Raw genomic sequence first — 17,948 nt, 5'->3', positions numbered from 1 at the left:
ATGAAATATTTATGGCAGATATTCAGTCCAGTAGCAGCGCCTGCTGTTTATTCTTTCAGTTTACTGAATGAAATATATCAGCGATGGCCAGTCTGGAGGACATCTTGATGCTAACTGTTGATAGCTTACAAGTTTCTCTGAACAATGCTGCAAAAGCAGACACTGTCTGTTTCCCCCCCATAAGAGTCTAAAAAACCATGTTTTCTTGTCTTCTTGTCATCAAAGTATTGGCAGGAATACAGACTCTGTAATCAGATTTTAGGAGGCCAGGAGAAGCGGAGACTTTCCTGCTGGTTTTGGTATAAACAATCAGAAGGAGAAACAGTAACTGAGACAACACAAGCCAGACTGTGCGTACAGACATGTGTTGGAGGAGGTAAAGATGCTTTTCATATGTGAAGATTTTGAGAAATTGTTAACATTTGGAGCTCTGTAGTCACATTTTTTTAAAAATACCTTGTTATATTCATCTTGATAAATGGTAAATGCTGATTAGGAACTAGGCAAGATTTCTATTTTAACTTCAACTTTATGTAGTAAATGTCACTCGACGGTGTAGTGGCTATAAATTAATAACATCTATAAGCCTCCTTTTAACTATTCACTTGTCTTTCTAACGGGCACTGAAGTCTCCTGAGATAATGAAGGCTTTATTGTGCTACCTGAACAGGAAGAGGAAAGCGCTTCTGTTTTGCCCAGCAGCCATTTATATCTTTCCCCAGGTAGCTGAAACCGTGGACAGCAAAACAACTGGGGTACCCGTGGAAACACTGCCTGGAAAAAAAAAAAAGAAATCCATTGTCGGTGTGCCAAAAAAGGTGAGAGAAACTGAAGGTAAAACAAGAGTGAACTTCAGAGAGCTCAAGGACCTGTGAGGGCTCAGAAGCAGCTTTCAGTCAGCAATATTCCTCTCAGTAACAACACAAAGCTTTGTAGTCTTTGCAACAGGGTCAGTGGGGGGAACGATGTCAATCTACTAATCACAGAACAAGCCGGTGCCACTGATCTTGGAGGTCACTGCAAGTAACTGTACGCTGGAATCTGCCACTTGTATCTACATCATCTGGTTGGACATTAAGCTTTTCATATTTGATTCAGTGGGCTGATGCTTTTATCCAGACCAAGAGACAAGAACTGAAAAATAAACCCAAAGCTTGAGGCTGTCTCCTAAAAAAGAGTCACTCCCAATAGACTCCCATGTTAAAATGTCCAACTTTTAACCATTAAAAGCATTTTTACAGCGTAGATCTCCATGGATAGCTTCCCCTTCATAACAACTATGAGTGCGGTGATTTTCTTTCTTTTATTCTTCTTTTTAACTCCTCCACCTGGATTATTGATTTAGTGGGCGTGGCTGCATTGACCAACAGAACACAGGCAGCGGGAATCGACTGGTGTGCTCCACCACATCCATTAAAATAGAGTCAGTCTTAGCACTAATAGCTGATATGTGTGTTTGTGTGTGTGTGCATTGCACCCATGCAGTTCATGGACGTATATCGCTAACCATGCAGGAGAGCGTTGGCTGATGAGTCACGACTAAAAACTTCGAGTTCTAAAAAGCATCACGTTGGTGGTCAAAAATGTGAAGTTCAAAACCAGTTAGGTGGCATCATAGTGGCTACATCTGCCTTTCTAAATCATCAATTTTAGAGTAAAACATACTGTAGTGTTTAAGATGACTCAGGATTGCACTTCTCCTTATTCGTCTCCAAATGTATGAGGTTAAATATGTGCCAAAATTATGTTCCCATGGACACTGGACCATCTCACTGCAGCATTAAAAGCTACATTTTAGCTATTAGCAGTGGCTCATGGTCAAAGTAGCCATTCGTTTTACCTAAATCCCCTCTCTTCCTTATGATATCACTCCATCTATTATCCTACCCCCATCTCTTCCTTGCAGCTAACTGTAACAACAGCAGCCTCCTGTGACTGCAGGGCCTGTTTCTAGTTGTTTCTGGTAGTACTGTTGACGGCGCAGCAGCTGCAGCCCCAACAGCTATCAATGCAGGTTCATTCGAAACATTTTGCTGCATCTATTTTTAGTTTAGTTTATCTCTTTGCTTTTCAGCTCCACCTTTTTTGCTGTTGTTTGTCTATATTTATCAACCACCTCTTCTACTCTGTTCCATTAGGTGCATGAGTGCGGTAAAGGTAGGGGAGGGGCCAGCTCGTTAAGAGATTTGATTGGCCAATCCAGTGCCAGTAATGAAAATGAACGAATGGGCTATTATCAGTGCATACAAGGCCAGCGCATAGTGGCCCTTCAATTGATCAATGGTCCTAAAAGTGCATCGGCCCACCAGGCAAATGCCAGATCACCAGTCCAGCCCTGTCCCCATGTATCACCTGACTTATGTTTGCATTGGTCTCGATATTCGGCACTTATTCTTGAGTAGTTGATGTAATCAACTGTACCGTAGCAGTTGTACTAATTTGTGAATGATACCTGGCATCATGTTCATTATATTGATCATTTCATACTATTTGTAAGATGTTATAACTAATCTAATATTCTTATTTCTGCCTGATCCATTGTGAGGTGTTGATTTTTGCGATGATGGTTTTTGTAGTTATGAAGAAGATTTTTAAACTTGTATAAATGTGACTCACAATTACTCACATTGATGTTTCTGCTAATATCATCACCCGACTAATCACATCACATGATGTTTATTGGGTTTATTAGGCAGTAACCTCTAACTGGATGATTGAAGGTTTTCCGGTGGATGTGTGGGAATACACAGATATTCCCATTATGCCCGATGAAGGTCAGTAGGAACAAAACATTTTAATTTAATAAATGTATTAGCAGGCTGTAGGAGTTACATTGAAATGCAGGGGTTTTTTTCTGCAAATATGAGACACATGAGCACAACCTGCAGAGCAGCAAAGAAACAGTCAAACAACAGGAAGTGGAAGAAGACGACTCAAGTACTGACACAAAAGTGTTGTAAAGAATAGACAGTCTGGTAGTCATGAGTGAAAACGTACAGCTAAACATTAAAAATAAAAAGGTTTGACAAAATTAAGTAAATCAGAATCCCATTAAAAATTGTAACATTGTGTTCATTTATTCCCTGTCATCTTCTGTCTGGGTGTAAAATAACGTGAACTACATTTCCCACGTATAATCCAGCCTTGAACGCCGGGTTCGTCACTTTGAGCGCTAGAACTGTTTGACAGCTTACGTAGATGATTGGAGACTTGATGAATGACTGACTTCCATATCCTCAGACTGAACACAAAGATAAACGCATGAGAAACACATGTTAAAGCAAACCGAACCTTTCGCTCGAGTGATTTCCATTTAAGGACGCTGATGTAAACTGCGAGAAGCAGAGTTTAATCTAATTCAGGGACTTTATTTTTCAGACATCCTGTGCAGGTTACCAGCGGCCACCACGGGATCAAAACAAGATCTGGAAGTTTAGTGAAGTGAAGAGTACGCTTGATTTAATTAGAAGGGAGATTTTTTTTTTCTTCTGTTGCTGGCTTGTTTTTCCTCTGCTGCGCCTTCCCATTATTCGCCAACATACAGTAATGAAAGTCTGTGCTGATTGCAACCACATTGGTGGATCCTTTTGCTCGTTTTAACACATTAACATAGTTTGCAACAACTAGATGAGCTCTTGATGAAAGCGATTTGATTAGAAAATGCTGGATGGTTATGAAACGGAGGCCGAAACACCTCAGTTAATTCAGCTTTGAAGTGTTTTATTTGACAGTCACTGATTGCACTCATCTTAAAAAAAGGACCCTTTAACACAGACAAATTCTCTCTTATTATTCACATTACTCGCAAGTTACCTAAAAAAAAACACACACACACATAGCAAATGTTGGTTTTAACAACATGAGCACCAAGCCAGATTTCCAGGAATTGTTTCTGATATAATTAGTGCCATTTCATGAGGAAAATAACATTTGGGTATTATCGCAGCAGAGTGGTCCATTATATAGAGACCTGATAACTGTTCTGTCCTGAGCTTTTGTTTCTTATAGCACCCACTTGACCACACCACCAGAGGGTAATTACAAATGTTCGAGGGAGGAATATCACCAGAAGTGGGAAAAGTAAACCTCAGGTGGGTTGACAACACCATAAATGTCACTTATGGCCAAATTTCTAAAATTTTGACACCAAGGGCAGAGTTTCTATAAACTGTTTGGCAGATGTCCACTTGAAACTGCCAGTCATAGGCAAAATACAGCAGTCCAGAAAGTTGAAATAGACGGTCCACATTAGACACTTTTAATCCTACACAGAATTCTCCAACATTTAGAGACAGAGAGGAGTTCTAGATAAATATAATTTAGCAAACCCCATAGGGATTGGGGGGGTTCGAATCTATAATATTTTGAAATAACACCCAATAAAAACGTTGACCATGTTGATTATGTTCATTCTAATGTGCAGAGATTGGCTAACCTGACCAGGGAGTGCAATAAACAGGACTGTCAGAACAGTCGGCGTTAAAGTCACTTTTGACAGTCCACAAATCCTTAATCACGGCAGCACATCAGTACATTTAGGCACGAGACAGGGTCAAGATGACCCGCTGAAGTTCAAATCTCACAAATCCCGATCTTGAAATCAAATCTTTAGAGGAAGAAAGGGGATTTAACTAATTTTGAACGCACAACTATCTCCACGGTTTAGAGAGAATAGTCCAAAAAAAGATCAGATACCCGTGAATGTAATGTTAATGTGGGAGCAGAATGGAAAGATGTTTTTGAGCTAACAGGAAGGCAGCAGTAACTCAAATAACTACTCGTTGCAACTAAGGTATGCAGAAGAGCATAGCAGATGGGCTACAGCAGCAGAAGACCACACAGAAATCTGAGGCTCTAATTCACAACTGGTCATTAAAGATTGGAAAACTGTTGCCTGGTTTGATGCGACTTGATTTCTTACACTTTTGGATGGCAGGTTCAAACTTTAGTCTAAACAACATGAAAGCATGCTGCTGGTGTGATAGTGTGGAGGATATCTTCTTGAGCATTGTTGCTGTCTGCAGTTTGTGTTTGTGGCCACAATTTACCCATCTTATGGGCACACTTGTGGGTACACTGAGTACTTCCAGCACGATAATGCACCATGTCAAAAAGTAATCATCTCAAACTGCTTTCTTGAACATGACAATGGGTTCACTGTAGTCAGATGGTCTTCACAGGCACCAGATATCAGACCAATAGAGCAGCTTTGGGATGTGACGAAACAGGAGATTCACTTCATGTTTCTCCAGCTGACAAATCTGCAGCAACTGTGTGATGGTATCAGGTCAATGTGGACCAAAATCTGTGAGGAGTGAAGTGACCTGTGAGTGGAAATGATCAGCATGGCCCACAAGGGATGCAGCTAATGTAAATTACAATTGCTTTTTCCACGCTTCCATTTTTCACACACTATAACGTGCTTGTTATAAAGCCTTGTGTGAAGCGCTTTGGAAAACCGCTCTTAACTACATCTGCTGCTGCATAATTAATCCTGGTTAAAGTGCAGTTGGATCCTCGGAGAAAGACAGCCACGGCATTCAAAGTTCTTAAACATTCAGATTTTTTACTGACCTCAAGTCAAGGAAAGGTGATCAGAAAAGACACGGAACATTTTTCTTTTTACAAGTTGAGTCAAAATACTGAGCGTGACCTATAACCTCCCTGTGAAAGAGGGACAAGGATACCCTTGGGAGAGTATGAACACCAATAAAATTATCCACAGTGTAAATCAGCTGAAAGGGAACAAAACTATCAGTGTGTTGCTTCCAATTAAAATAAATTTTGTGGGGAGAATTCACTGCAGTCACTTAAACTAATAATCTAGTGATCAAAGTGGAAGATTTATATGAAATAATTGATTTTACAGTGATAAATAATCATCTCGAGGGCCTAGATGCTTGAACGGATCTTAAGTTTAACAAATAGTTTTTATTACTAGAAAATATCCCCTGATGAATGTTGTATTGTGCCCTAACACCGTTGTGTTGAAATTATTCAAGGACAAGGCAGCTGATACTCATTACTTTAGTCCAACATGTCCTTTAGTTTATGACCTGCAAATGTAATAGCATTCAGCGGTTTGTGCTTAGCATTAATTAACAAATGCTAACACGGTAGCACACTAAACCAAGCTGGTGAATCTGGAAAACATGATACCTGCAGCATGTTAGCGTTCTTCTTACTGTTTTTAGCATTTAGCTCAAAGCACCGTCTAATTACAACCTAACGGTGCCCCTAGCGCGCCTGCAGACACGTAGCTGCCAGTGTGCTACAATAAAAGCTAAGAGAAGGTCAGAAATTTGCTAAAGCGGCTGAGCGCTGAACTTTACAGGGTTTTATTTGAAGAGGCCACTTTTAATGAGTAACTTTTCACCTGTGGATTAACTTGTATTAGTGCAGTGGCTCTGTGGAACAACTAATTGCAAGTTTGCAGCTCCCACGAGAAGCAAAGGCGACAGGAACGAGGGACTGAAGTCGTTCACCTCAGCCTCCCGCCACCACAGCAGTCGACCTCCTTTGAGACTGAGCAGAGAAAAGAGTTACATTGTTTTTTATTTAAAGATTTCTTAAAAAAACACGACTTATCTGAGTATCTTTGGGATTAACCCTGGGTTTTCAGCGTTCACCTCTTACCAGGGTACATCGCCATGGTAACTTAAGCTCCAGGTTTAACCTTCTTGGCAGCAGGTTGTGTTCCAGATTAGAGATCAGTCAGCTGTCCAGAAAATAACATCACCAGTCCTGGAAGATTCCTGTGTCTGTGCACAGATAGCAACAGGATCTAGAGTTTTCTATTTCCAATTTATCAAGAAGAAATATCGATTCTTTGACACTAATCATTTCACTGCAGTTTTTTTTCTAAGCTTTAATATATTGTACTGTGCAAAAATCTTGAGCTGTTCCTCTATTCTTTATATAATATTTCCGGAGAGCCAGACTTTCTTCTAATTTTGCAAAAATAGTTCTTTCAGAGTTTTTCTTTGCAAATTGGCTGCTTTTTTACTCATTTTTATGATGGCGTTAGATGTTGGATTTGTTATTGATCTAATTACAAACACAGAAACATACAGTCTGAATCTGATCTAATATGCAGAACCATGTGGAAAGCATATGATCCACGGTGGCTTCATTTTTCAGCATGAAGATGACCCCAAACACACTGCCAGTGCGTATCAATCATGCCTTCTCCTCCACAGAACCAGAGCACAACATTGCTGAAGCAGTGTGGGATCATGTTGACAGAGAACAGAACAAAAGGCAGAAACATCCAAAGAAGAGCTTCAAGAACTATTCCTGAAGACGACTTAAAGAAATGACAAGAAAGCTCTATCAAATGCACATTTCAAATGCTGTGACGACAGAGCATTGATCCTCAGACACTTACATGCACAGTCAGCGTTTTTGCTGGCTTTCCTTCCTGGTTTCAAAAAAAACTTTATTAGTGTAGTAGGTCTTGTCCAGTGTTACTGACCAAAGCACAAACATTCATATAGCTCTTTGAACACTAACACTTTCACTTTGTCAGTATGTATCATGTGTTTAAGCTCTTCATATTTTCCTCATATTATCTCCTTTAGTAAAATCAGCCGCTCGGCTGCCAGCACACTTATCCATGTTTGTGATTGGTCACATCCTGCCAGTGCCAACCCTTTTCATGTGAACGTGCTGCAGCTAGACTGATAAACCCTGGATTAGCCTGTTGAGTTTATAACCACCTTCGTGCGACGGCTTCATCTGATGGCTGATGTCAGGGAAAGTGAAGCCAGATTGTGTAAAGATACTTTGGGTGTACTCAAAACCCAACTTTTAGCCTAAATTTGAGAACAGCCCACCCAAATGACTTAAAACTCGACACTGCACTTACTGTGGCCTCCAGCAATATACCTGCCAAGGCTGAAGTAAATCATATCACCCGAACACACACGTTCAGAGATTCCTTCCTTTAGATTTAATGCCCTAGTGAGTATTTACAGCAGCATATGTGGGACCGACTTAAAATAAACAAAGGGTTCGTGGCGGTTATAATGAAGGAAAACGCGTCCCAGTGCAACAGCATGGCTCACTGGTGTGTTTTAATAGTTTTTGAACAACAATTAAGTTATGACACAGAGGAATAAGTAATATCAGGCTACTGCTACGCATACAGTACTTGCAAGGAGGCACAATTCTCCGTTGGTTTTCCTATTTTGGAAGGGATTTAATGACAATTAGAAAATATTTTTAATAATCTCAGAGCTTTTGAGGTTTCTGCACATGCATCCTTTTACTGATCGGGTTTGTGGGCAAAGGCCAGAGTATCGGCATTCTTTTCTGAGACTGAATTTATGCCTCACCATTCCTTTTCTATGAATCATAAGCAGAGCTAAAAAAAAAAAAAAGAAGAAGAATAAAAAAACGTTCTCAAGGCCCACAAACATGAAAACAGCAAGGTCAGTGTGTTTACTCTGCCGTTGGTAATATAAAGCTCATCTCAGCGCGAGTGTCTCCAATTACAACAAACCACTGGGCTCGCTGCTATTCCTTAATAGCTTCTTCCATATCTGACACTCTTCATTTCACGTAATGAGGGTCTTCAAGATGTGAATAAAGGTATGCATATGATTTGGTGCGAGGGCTGAAAATGAGACGTGCCTCGGGGTTCACTTCAAACAAGACAAAATTTGCAGCTCGAGAGAAACTCGGTGGCTTTAAAGCCGACATCTGTTCTTCGTCCCTCGTTTGGGGGCCAGAAAGGAAGCAGCCTGGGCTTCTGTGCCAAGGAGCCTCTTGTCTAAATCTCTGCCAACTTATTTGTCGCTGTGGCCTCATTGCCCGAAGAACCAGCCAGCCACTCCAGCCTAATGGTACGGTCATCTGTCGGTTCATCTCACAGCTCGCAGCTAAAACCTGGTGGCACAGAACATCAGAGAGCAGAAAGGAGGAGGAGGGAGGGAGGGATTGAGAAAGGGAGGGGAAAGTGAAACCAAATCCCCGAGACTGGAGTCGGTCCTCACTGTTAACACCGTGAAGTCACCTAAAGTTTATTGCTTGTCCATTTGCCAGCAATCCAAAGAGAGGCTTAACTCTCCCAGGAAGCCACAGAAAGCTCTTTAACTGCCTGACCTTCCTGTGTTTTTATGGAGCCGGGGAGCAATTTAACATGTTTTAGTTAGTCTGCTTCACCTCAGCGGAGATGCTAGAAAGTGATACGATGCTCGGAAATCAGCATTAGCCGAGCCTGATAGGCCCAAAGCCCATATCTGCCTCGAACATCTCAACTGCATTCACATTTCCAGCAGGAATTCATATTAGACTGGCCTTGAAGTGCATTATACCGCTACCTTGAAGTCTAATGGCCTGTAATAGAGACATGTAAGTATACAATGAAGTTAAGGCTGCGAGACAGAAGCTGAACGGATCCCCCCAAAAAAAGAAGAATAGACGGGGTGAAATTCTGCTACCTCTGGGATAAAGAAACTGTCACACAGGCACAGCTTCCAGTTTATCTTTTAATTAACGTCTCATACACCGAGACAAACACACCATCAATAATGCAGCGGCAACATGCTACAATATTAATGCCAGACGAAATGAGGTAATTAGACGGGGGGAACTATTTCCAGCGCATGTGTGCGCCCAGCTAGCTAGCATCACCGAGCGGGAATTACTCGGCGGGATACAAAAGGGATACCGCTACAATGGAGTCATGAGAAGAGGGGAGCAGCTGATCCCATGTGTGCCAGGGCCAAACGGGAGGGGACAGAGGGCCAACGTTTTGTTTGTCAGGATGAACAAATGGTGACAAACGATAGCAAATTGGAGTGAAGGCCCCCTGCTGAGCTATGGTCTGCCCACTGAGGTCTCAATAGAGCAGAGGTGCTATGGCTCGGGAGGATAAAGACACACATATATAAAGTTATCGAAATGTAATAAAGTTCTAAGGCGTGCCGCGCATACAGAAGCAGGCCCAGCCACGACAATAAGATGCCAGAGACAGGAGCCATTGGAAGCTTGGAGACGACACACAGAAACAAAGGGCTCCCCTGACTATCTAATCCAATGTTTCACATGAAAGGCTTGAGCCTCTGCCGAGGACTAAAACAGCATTTGGCCTAATCCTATAAATCTATATGATCGAGACAGATGGAAAGTAAGTTCTCTCAGTCTGTGCCACTGGGAAAGAAAGAGAAAAAGCCTCATACCTCTCACCCCCATAGCCCTTGTTTCCAGCCTCATCTGCGGCAAGCTGCATAGCATAGCAGGCGTATAACCACAACACAGTCTAAAATAGATTTCGGGGGCCAGCTCAAACCACGTACAAAAAAAAAGTGTATTTCATTTAATTGGCTGGATAAGACAAAGATTTTTTAATTTCCCCTGAGATACGGGTTGCCAACTTGTGTTTTTACACTGAAAGAAGAAGAACTGTACTCAGAGCAGTGCCAAGAATTTACAATGTTCTCTCTCTGTTTCTTTTTTTTTTCCACGGGCGATGCTGCGTTTTTTTCTCTCTCCTCGGAGAGCTCTGCAGATATTGGATTAATTATGCAGATGTTTAAATATCAACCTCGATCAAAGACTCCTACTAGTCTGCGAACCTTAGTTTGTCTGCGCTCCGTCTCCTAAGACCTGTCGTGGCATATGCTCCGGCACGGAGGACACACTTTCAGCTTTTCCTCTCCGTTTCGTGATTCTCCTTCCCTTCCTCCCTCCTCAACACAGACAGGCCATTGTGTGCGGGCACAGATGAGATTTGCATGCATGTTAGACTGGATTACACATGCAGGCTCTGGGAACCCGGACCCCTGTGGTCTCCCTTCACCGTTTGGGCCCGAAAAACCGGCGAGTTCTCCTTTCAATCAGCAACTTCAAACAAATCTCACAGCTTAATTGGCTCAGGAAGATACAGAATCAAAGGTTACATTCCTTAAAATTTGAGAGAGTGGGAGAAGAAGAAAAAAGTTTTGCAGTCTCTCTGCAGCTGCCCGTTTAAATTTGTCTCAAAATCAACTGCAGTGAAGCGGGGCCCTCATCAAGTTTTACATCCATCAGCAGCCAGGTTCCTAACTCGGGGAGATAAGGGTTAATCCTCTAAGTGATACGTTTAATCCCCGATCTTAAGATGCTGTGTGTAAGAGGGTGGGAGATGCCAGATAAGAGAAGGCAAATCTCCTTAAAAATAGCTGAGAACGCAGCATCAATCTGCCAGGAGATGCAACAAACATTTGATGATTTGATTTTAATTTCATATTGCCTCTTTCATCAATACATCCTTGATCATGCACGTGTGTGTGTGTGCATGCGCGCACGCTTTCCGGTCAAGCCTCTCCAGCCTCGTCAGTGTATTTATAGAGCATTTGTTGACACTGACACAGTATTAAAGTGGCTGCCAAACAGACAATGAAAACATCTCGTCTCCAAGCATTTGTGTGTCATTACATTTATTCATACGAACATTAAAGTAAATTGTCAGCGCTGTCTTCTTTAAGCAGCTAAGCCCCGCGGAGCGCCTCTCCTCAGCGGGATTATAAATGAGATAGGATTTAATATTGATCCTCCGCTGACCTCCTATGAAGTTCTCATCATTTCATAATATTCTCCACAAATGCTGGTGATGCGATCAATGAACTCCTACAGGTCCGCGCGCGTAAACCTTGACCTTAGCGCTTGAGCATGACCGGGCTGTGCGCGGCCACAGGAGAGAGAAGGCTAGGGACGACGCACGAGGATGCCTTGTTTACTTGATATGGCGACTCTCCGTGCGAGCCCCCATCACCCCCCCGGTTCTCATCATCTCTTCATGCTTGCATCTCTAGTTTGGACACTATTACATTTTTAGGCTCCACAGCACGCCGCTGAGTAACGCCACCTTCAAAGGGCTAGACCGTGAAGTATTGGATAATTTTTTACCTCGCACTGGAACGAAACTGGTTGATGAGCAAATTTACTGTCAGCTCTGAGGCTGTCTGATGCTGCTCCTCAGATGAAAAGAGGAAGGAAGGAGGAAAAAAAAGGAAAAAGAATCTGTCTCCTCACAAAACACGGGGCTCATAAGCAAGCCACATAAATAAATGAGCTTGATAATTATCGGAATATATTTCCATTCCTCTTACAATGGTCCCCAATCAATGAGCCTGCCTTTAAAAGTCAGCGCTCGCATATGTCCCAAAGGCATTCATTTCACTGACGCTCACATATGAGTTTGGGGGTGGATGCTTGGTGTGGGTGGAGGCAATTGATTCAATGTATCTGAGGCGATGCCAGCCGTACATAATACACAAAAAACAGCGACGGAGGAAGGGTGTGGGCGGCGGGGTGTGTGTGTTTGTGTGTGTGTCAGAGTAGGGAGGGCTACCTGAGTGACTGTAGCCTCTAATAAATCAAATCATTTGCCTTCCCGCCAGCTAGTCCTGTTTTGGAGTCTAAAGCTGCTTATGAGAAAAAAGACATGAGGAATTGTGATTTGTATTCATCGATACTGAGCCACAAGCACACGATGTCCCCTCTCCCACTCCCCTGTCAGCTCATTAGTCGCCCATCTCGATATTGCTATAAGGTGTAGATTCAAGCTCTCATCTAATTATGCCTGCACACACAGAGAATTAGATAAAGAAAACCTTTGCATAATTGGTCCAGAAATGTCCCTCCTTTAGTCCTGTGTGTATGGGTGTGTGTGTGTGTGTGTGTTGGGGGGGGACAGAGACACACACACATATTATTGGACAGGAGCCACACCCTGGCAATGACATCCAGAAGTTAGATTTTTAAGCCGGTAACAATAATGTGTGTGAAACTGTAAATCTTCGGCCAAGCTGGCAGGAGACCAACCGCCGACATCTATTTAAAAGACTTTTTTGATGGATAGTCTCCTCCGAGGAAACAGAATCACATCCTGGATATATACATTCCTGTATAATTAAACCTCTTAATAAATGATTTGCGAGGACAAATCTTTCTGCACAAAAATATGGATGGCAACCAGAAAAGGAAAAAGAAAGAAAGAAAGAAAGTTGTGGAATGAATATATCTGGCCTGATTTCTCCCCCCTCCCCCCACCTCCGTAGCTAATAACTCATTTATCATCTGCGACCTATTAATGACCATCTTCAGTAGAGCCGTAATACCATCAGGAAGAGGAGAGACACTCTTTGCCTTCCTGTTGCTGCTAACATAATTGTTACAGATCATCTCCATTCGAATGCGGGTGCAGGTGTTTGGTTTTTTTCTTTGCTTTGGGACCGAGTACCTTTATCTTTGTCAGATGACAGTGTCAATTTGGCTTCAAAGCCGGTCAATGCTAAAAACAGCCGTTTGTACATTTTTCCCTTGATAAAAGTGGAGTGGATGCATTTGATCAAATCTCTGTTGCATTTAAATTTCTATGGGGAGGAGGAAAAAAAGTCATCTTATGTTGACTAATGTGTTAATTAAAAAAGCACCCCAAACCAAATAAATTATAATACAAAAACACCACAAAATTTACATTCTTGCATATGGAAATGTGTGCATTAGAAAGGTGATAGAAGATACAGTTCATGTAATGCATGTAATTACATATTCTGTCTTCACTCTGTGGTTTCACATTACTATACTGCCCGAAGCTGGCACTTTTCAATCCATGAAATCCACAGACTGTATATTAAATATAGACATCCTTAAACCCCCAGACTCTAGCTTGATCATCCATGCTATCAGAAGTAACCAAGTATGCTAAGCTAACATCGAACTCCAGTAAGGATAGTTACCAAGCTTGTTCCATAGACTCCGTGTGTGCATCATATACAGATACCTGCTGAAGTAATGTGAAAATAAAACATTACCACACAGCAGTGAATATTATTCCCAGGAGGATATCTTTACAAACTAGTACAGAAAGAACCAACATCACAAACAGGTTATTGCAGTAAGTAAATAAGTAAGCTATAGAAAAATTAAAAACCTGTTTATTTCTGCTGTGAAGTTAGTTTTGGAGCATGGACGATGAAAAAAGATGGATTTAGCTTCTGCGCTGAAAATATGAAGCCAATTCTGAAGTGACTTAAATCTGCTTTCTATCTCAAGGCCACCAGATGGCGATAGCTGTGGTTAGCCTATTAGCCCCTTTCCACCAGTACTTATTCGGCTCGATCCGACTAAGTTTGTAGGGTTTTTGATTAGGTGGTAGTACCTGCACCACTAAAATTTTTAGTAACAGCTCAGCCGGTATGACACCAACAGACAGCATGCCACCGACTGGCAAGTCACTGCCGTCACTCAATGAGTGAAATGGCAACGAGACAATGGCAACACAAAAATCAGCACCCTGGTCTCAGAGCCTGACAAAAAGCCATACTTAGATATACCATCGCCTCGACATCCTCCGTTTTAGTGTTGTGTTCGTGTCACATAGATATGACCTCACAGGGTTTTCGGCCGCGTTGTTATAGCAACCTGATGCACATTAGGTGGCACTCAATTGTAATGGAAAAAGAGAGAAACCCAGTAGAGTTGAGTCAAAGCACGCCGAGTTGCACTATGTACAACTGGAAAACAGCTACATGTGAAATGGCTTTCTGCTCTGACCTCTGTAAACACTTTCCTGCTGAGTTATGGTCTCACTAACTCAATATGAATTATATTGAATTATAAAATTAAATCTATTTTGTTACTTGTGGTCGCACAATGTTTCAAACTGGAACCTTATCAGTGATATGAAACCGTCGTTATCCAATGAGTGTGTGGTTACACAGTCAGACCCGCTGCTCCCCACCAGCCTTCAAAACCAAAGGGTGATGTCATTATGCTACACATTATCAAGTCACTTTAACCTGTGGGTTATTGATGGGGTCAGTTAAGTAGCAGAGGGGATTGTTAATCAGTTTTAGCTACTTTGGTATTAATGAAATTAACAACTGTTGCACTAGAGGGGTAACAATGAGACAATCCACAAAGCAGGAATGTTTTTACAGCTGGAGGCCACGGACATTTTATCTGACTGGATTTACATTATTTTAGCATTTGGCTAAGATCAGTGTCATTGCTGGTAGCACGAGGCGATACCTGGACCCTACAGAGGTTGCACAGGTAGTCCACCATCTCCAGGGTGGCACATCAATATGTGACATTGGCAGAAGGTTTGCTGAGTCTCCCAGCACAGTCTCAAGATCATGGAAGCGATTCAAGGGGACAGGCAGTTACTCTAGGAGAGCTGGACAGGGCCGTAGAAGGTCCGTAATCCAACAGCAGGATCAGTATCTGTTCCTTTGTCCAAGGATGGACAGGATGAGCACTGCCAGAAGTAGAGCCCTACAGAATGACCTCCATCAGGCCAATGGTGTGAATGTGTCTGACCAAACAATATGAAAAATGGGCTTCACGAGGGTGGCATGAGACCCCGAAGTCCTCTGGTGGACCTGTGCTCCCTGCAGAATTGGCAGGTCAATCACTGGTGACCTGTACTTTTCACAGATGAGAGTTTGGTGGTGGGTTGGTGATGGTCTGTGGATGCTTATCCATGGAGTGCTGCACTGCCCTCTATAGACTAGGCAACAGCACCCTGACTGCCATTAGGTATCTGGATGAAATCCTTGTGCTTGTTGTCAGACCCTACGCTGGTGCAGTGGGTCCTAGTGCATGACAATTCCCGGCCTCATGTGGGGAGAGTATGCGGCAGTTCCTGGACCCCACACTCGCCTGACCTAAATCCACCAAAACACCTCCGGGACGTTTTGTTTTGGTCCGACACCACAAAGTTGCTCCTCAGACAGCCCAGGAGCTCATTGATGCCCTGGTCCAGATCTGGGAGGAGATCCCCGAGGACACCATCTGTTGTCTCATTAAGAGCATCCCCGACGCTATCAGCCATGCATACAAGTATGCAGGGACCATACAAACTACCAAGTACCATTTCAAGTTGCTGCAAATTAATTTTCTGTCAAATGGACAAGCCTGCCGCATTGTTTTTCCACTTTGATTTTCAGGGATCTTTGAATTCAGCCCTCTGTAGGAGTCCTGTCACTCCTAACACATTATCCAGTCCGTATCAGTCCAGATATCCAACATATTTTTTTTCCTCATTGAGATCTGGTGTATATTAAAAACTTTCTTTTAGCTTTTTATTCATGAGAAAAATGTCATGACAGTAAAACCACAAAGACCTGGCACGATTGGTTCAGACTGAGTGTATCACATTAAACTGTAGTTACTTCACTGTTCACAGCTCGGTTCACCACAGAGCAGCAGTAACATAAAAACCCGGAGTAATGGCTACATCCAGCAAGATATTTTTACACGATAGCTAAAATAACCGCACACAGCAGACTGATTGTTCCTCGACATGGCATGAAAACAGTTTGTACACAGAAAGCAGACTGAGTCATTTATAGTTATGTGGTACTACAACATGCAGATGCATCCACTAAAGCTCCACGGCACCTTCATCTGTTCCACAACCAGAATAGCCAGGGTTTCCGCTCTCCAATTACACAACATTACTTCATCTTTTGGCCTCTTTCTATCCCACTCACAAAAAAAATAAAAAATCCCATCTCCATAGCAACAAACTCTCATCCATAGTTCACAAAAATAATTGTTTGCTCCCGCATCAAACAGTTGTTCCGTGGAAGCTGTTAAATTTTGAGAACTTGTGCGTCTGTGCCCACCTTTGGTATATTTAACATAAAAGCCCAAGGCCTCTGACTTTTCTATTTATGTCCTTTGTGTGCTTCTGCCTCTATACGCTGCCGCAGAGGCTGAGGTGGAAGATAGTTGACTGCGCCGGTCCAGACGGTCTTAAAAGCAGGACTGTTCATTATTCACATGTCCTTGGGTTGAGTGGATGCATGTCTGTATTGCTTGTTATTGGTCAGCTCGGCTCTGATGCTATCACATAAAGGCACAGATGCTGGAAAAAAAAGCACTTAAATAAAAAAGATGTCAATGTTTCTCCTGCTTGTTGCCCCAGAAAGACAAAAGAACTTGTCGCCTGGTGATGCGATGACGCCACCATGGAAATGTTTATCTGTTACAAAGGTGGTAAGACCACACTAAGCTAGCTTAGACTTCTGAAATTAGCAAGAGCACATTCGACTAATTTAAGTTTATTAAACCGCAGATATTTAACAGATTTAAATGTCTTTTGTTTATATTTATGTTGCAGTATAGGAATTTCTTTCAACCCACAGGATAGCAGGAATCATGCTGGAAAAAAGGAGAGTAAATTCAGGATTGACCTGATTCTACGCTCCCTCTTATCTCCCTTAAAATGTCAAGTACCTGAATGCGCTGATCAGGCCATGAAAGTACTTATATATATTATGTCCTTGAGTCCCAGAGATTAGAATTTCCATTTCAGGCAGAAAGCCTCTAGAAAAACCAAACATCACATGCTGAGTGAAGAAAACTGGAAAGGTTACTGAGCCTTATCTGCAATTATGCAAAAACAGAGAGATTGGCCAAACCCATGTTCATTGCTACAAAGGGAATCTACAATGCCTTGATGTTGCATTCTCGTCTCGTAGTGCAGATATGTAGCACACAGCACATCCTAGAGGAGGCTATAGGCAAGAACAGCTGACTGTACACTACTCACACCTAGTCATGTTTTGAATTATGAACACAGGCAATTAAACTTTAAATCCCCCCCTTAGTAAGAAGATAGAGCCGACTAATTAAGTAAGTCCTTTTTAAATTTGGTTTTAATTCAGAGCTCCTCGAATGCCAAGCCGGCGTAGAGGATCAGATCAAAACAAGCTTGGTTTACTTTCATTCAAAGCTTTGCATTTTTGTTTGTGTTACATTCAAGTACCTAGTTTATTCCAGCATTAGAAGGGAACAAAACAACAAATCTGAAAATCTTCACTCTGTCTGACCTTCTTCTATCAGCAGCACTGACATGGAGCTTCTCAGATGTTGACAACTCCACTTCTGGACTCATTGTGTCATCTGTTCTCCGTCTCTCTCTTTTTTTTTTCCAAAGGAAGAAAGAC

General features: G+C 42.2%; 1 protein-coding gene across 2 annotated transcripts in view; it reads right to left on the bottom strand.

Annotated features, from left to right (window-relative positions):
* Window positions 1-500: 500 nt before the first annotated feature.
* mfsd8l2 (major facilitator superfamily domain containing 8-like 2) overlaps window positions 501-17,948 on the bottom strand; it is a 34,043-nt gene continuing 16,595 nt past the window's right edge. Inside the window, exons 14-15 of one of the 2 annotated variants that reach the window (XR_014272618.1) lie at window positions 17,832-17,921; window positions 501-774 (exon numbers count right to left, since the gene is read on the bottom strand). The gene's annotated coding sequence lies outside the window, so the exon portion shown is untranslated. Of the gene's footprint in view, window positions 775-17,634; window positions 17,922-17,948 lie in introns of those variants that run through there. The other variant, XR_014272619.1, reaches the window with a different exon arrangement.

Source organism: Aulonocara stuartgranti (assembly GCF_965226115.1).
Source record: "Aulonocara stuartgranti genome assembly, chromosome: 18".
NCBI lineage: Eukaryota > Metazoa > Chordata > Actinopteri > Cichliformes > Cichlidae > Aulonocara > Aulonocara stuartgranti.
Note: the sequence above shows the minus strand (reverse complement) of the source record. Positions and strands in the feature narration are given on the sequence as shown.